A 3,096-nucleotide genomic window follows, 5' to 3' on the forward strand; every position below is an offset into this window, starting at 1 on the left:
TATGCATCAGAGAGCTGGATAACGACTAGGAAGGATAAAAGGAGAATTGATGCCTTTGTCTGTGGTGCTGGAGAAGAATATTGCATATGCCATGGACTGCTAAGAAAACAAACAGGTTCATCCTGGAGAGCGTTAAACCAGGCTACTCCTTGGAGGCAAGAATTCTGAGGCTTAGTCTGACATACTTTGGACATGTTGCAAGGAGGGACCAGTCCTTGGAGAAGGATGTCATGCTTGAGAGGGTGGAGGGACAGTACAGGAGAAGAAGACCCTCTATGATGTGGATTGACTCAGTGACTGGGGTAGTGGGGGCAGGTGTGTCAGAGACAGTGAGATTGAGTGAGATTGGTACAGGACAGAGCAGGCTTTAAGGCTATTGCACACAGGGTCGCTTTGAGTCTCAAGTGACTTGATGGCACATAACAACAACATATGTATACATGTGCATATGTATATATATAATATCGGTCTTGGTTTTGTGTTTATTGGTGAAGAATACATTCTAGTGGAAATCAAATTTGATATATTTGTTTTAAAGTAGCAGTGGGGGAGTTATCTGAGACTTTTTTGCTTCTTTTTGTTGTTGCATCAGTAGCGGTGGTTACTTTGAACAAATACAAGCTTTCCGTAGTTGCTTCATTTGTCAGAAAAGAATTTTGTGGTATATAATTTCCTCTGCATTATATTAGAGAACAGTTTTTCTAAACATTGAAATTATTTTTTCAAACCATTACTGAATCAAAACTTGTGTTTAACCTGTAATATATACCTAAGAACCATTCTGGGGTTTAGTTTTATTTGTTTTTGTGTGTGTGTCTTAGTGGCAAGAAGCTATGCTGCAATCCCAAAGGCACGTGGTTTGAGGCTACCAGTTGCTCTCTGTAAGAATGATGGGCAGTCTCCTCCCATGTGATTAACTGCCTCTGAAAACCCACCCAAGCATCAGCTATGGGTTGGTTCTGACCCAACAGTACACAATAACAACATACATAAATACATTTGTAAGTTTTATTTTCTTTTTCTTTCACCAAAACTATTCTAAATCTTATTTTTGAGGGGATGGTGGTGGCTGCAGGGACAGCTGAAGGCCTGTCGTCCATTGGCAGTGAATGATAAGGGAGGTGACCTCCATGCCTCGGGACAGTGGCCCTAAATGTGAACTGGGCATCTGCATCCTGAGCACAATATCTCCTGTGTCTTTGATCTTTGTGACCTGTTCTGTTTCAGCCTTACCAAGATTTCTTTTTTTCCTTTAGTTAAATGAGAGGATGAATCCTCCCAAATACAAAAAACCCAAGAAAAAAAGTGTTGTCTCTGTTACCTCTACTGAAATGGGGCTCAAGTCTGTGAGTTCCAACTCCAGTTTTGATCCAGATTTCATGAGGCAGTCTGTCAGAGCTACCTTGAAGTTCTAGCACATTTTATCATATTTCAAAGAAGCCATTCTTCCAAATGCTTCAGAGAAGTCGTGTATGTAAGACTAGATGAACTTTTCCTTGATTTAAAGTCTGTAATGAGTAAGTATCTGAACCTCAATTCTGTTGATCTTCAGAATGCTGCAGATACGCTTATTGCAAAAGTAAAAGCTGTGAACTGTAAAAAAATTAAAGAAGAAAAAAATTTATACCTTCCAAGAGGCGTTTTCTTCTTTTGAAGCAGTGGTGTTTACCTTTGGGAAGATCCTTACAAATTTCCTCCTGGGAGCTTTTTAGGCTATGTTTCAGTATTGCAACTCCCTGTGTCTTAGGAATGCAGGTCATTTGAAAATGTTTCTGTGGGATCTATTAACTCATCTAGTAAGAAAGGAAATTTATCTTCTATAGAACTAGACAATGTTTTGGCAAAGAACACTGACTATGTAGAATAGGCTTTGTCATATGCTAAAACATGGTCAAAATATACCATGAACATACTTTCATGGGTTGAGAAAAAGCTTAACTTGGAATTGGAGTCCACTAGAAATATTGTCAAGTTGGCAGAGGCAACAAGAGCAAACATTGGACAACATGAGTTTATGCCACTGAGGTCCTTATTTACCAGTGCTCTTCTTAATGACATACTGAACAGTCAACTTTTATAGGAAACAATTGCAGCTCTCCAAGCTAACACATTTGTGCAACCTTTACTTGGGAGAAAATAATGAAAAGGAAAAACAAGGAAAAGTTAAAGAACTTTGGAAAGAGCAACAAAATAAAATTCTTGAAATGGAGACTGCTCTTAAAAAAAAAAAGAAAAATTGTGCACACAAGACAAGTATGAAAAAGCAAAATCTTCCATGTTCTACGCAGAGGAAGAACATATGCGCTCAAGTAAAAAGTCTTAACAAGCACCTTAGTAAAAAAAATTGCCATCAGCAATCTCTTCTATTCCCATCTCTTCTCCTTCCAGGCTCTCAAGCATCCATACTCCTCAGTCCTCCCTCTGGGATGTCCCTGCATGCAGATGCTCCTAGTGCTTTCTGTGGGGACAGGAGGAGCTAGCTACTAAGGGCTCAGGGTCACCAACAAAATCAAAAGTTATATAGGGTGACACAGGTCATTCTGACCCAAAGAGGAGCCTCTTCCCACTTCCCCCTGCTCAAGATACAGTTTGTATGTGCTGACTCACTGAGCTCTCAAATATCAGGACCCACCAGACAGTGGATGGAGTGCTGTCCATGACAGTAGCTGCTGTAGGAGACCCCTTCAGGAGAGTGGCAATGCCCACATCCCAGTGCACCTCCTCTCCAGGCCTTAGTATTTGCACAAAACCACAGCAATCCCTGCCTCTGCCTCTTTTCTCCCCAGGAGGGCTGGAGGAGTCTCTGATCACTTTATCTGGTGGTGGTTGTTGTTAGCAGCCTAAGGTCTTGGCCCCCTTCCACAGCCCCAACCAGCTCTTTCATGCTCCCCTCTCACCAACCATCCTAGGAACCACGTTGGGCTTGTGATGTTGAAGGTCCTTTCACAGCCACCTGCCCTTCCAAAAGTGGAAATTCCTACACACCTGGAAGGCGCCCACACTACATTTCCCAAACACAGAGTCTAGAAACATCCTGAGACCCTCCCCCAAATCTCACTTGAGTCTAGTCTAAGGAAAGTGAGTTCTCAGTGAGGT

General features: G+C 41.7%; 1 pseudogene; it reads left to right on the top strand.

Annotated features, from left to right (window-relative positions):
• Positions 1-1,268: 1,268 nt before the first annotated feature.
• On the top strand, positions 1,269-2,480 carry LOC102863076 (annotated as a pseudogene).
• Positions 2,481-3,096: the final 616 nt, after the last annotated feature.

The sequence above is a fragment of the Elephantulus edwardii genome, unplaced genomic scaffold, assembly GCF_000299155.1.
Source record: "Elephantulus edwardii isolate Elephantulus edwardi_28Jun2011 unplaced genomic scaffold, EleEdw1.0 scaffold00325, whole genome shotgun sequence".
Taxonomy (NCBI): Eukaryota; Metazoa; Chordata; class Mammalia; order Macroscelidea; family Macroscelididae; genus Elephantulus; species Elephantulus edwardii.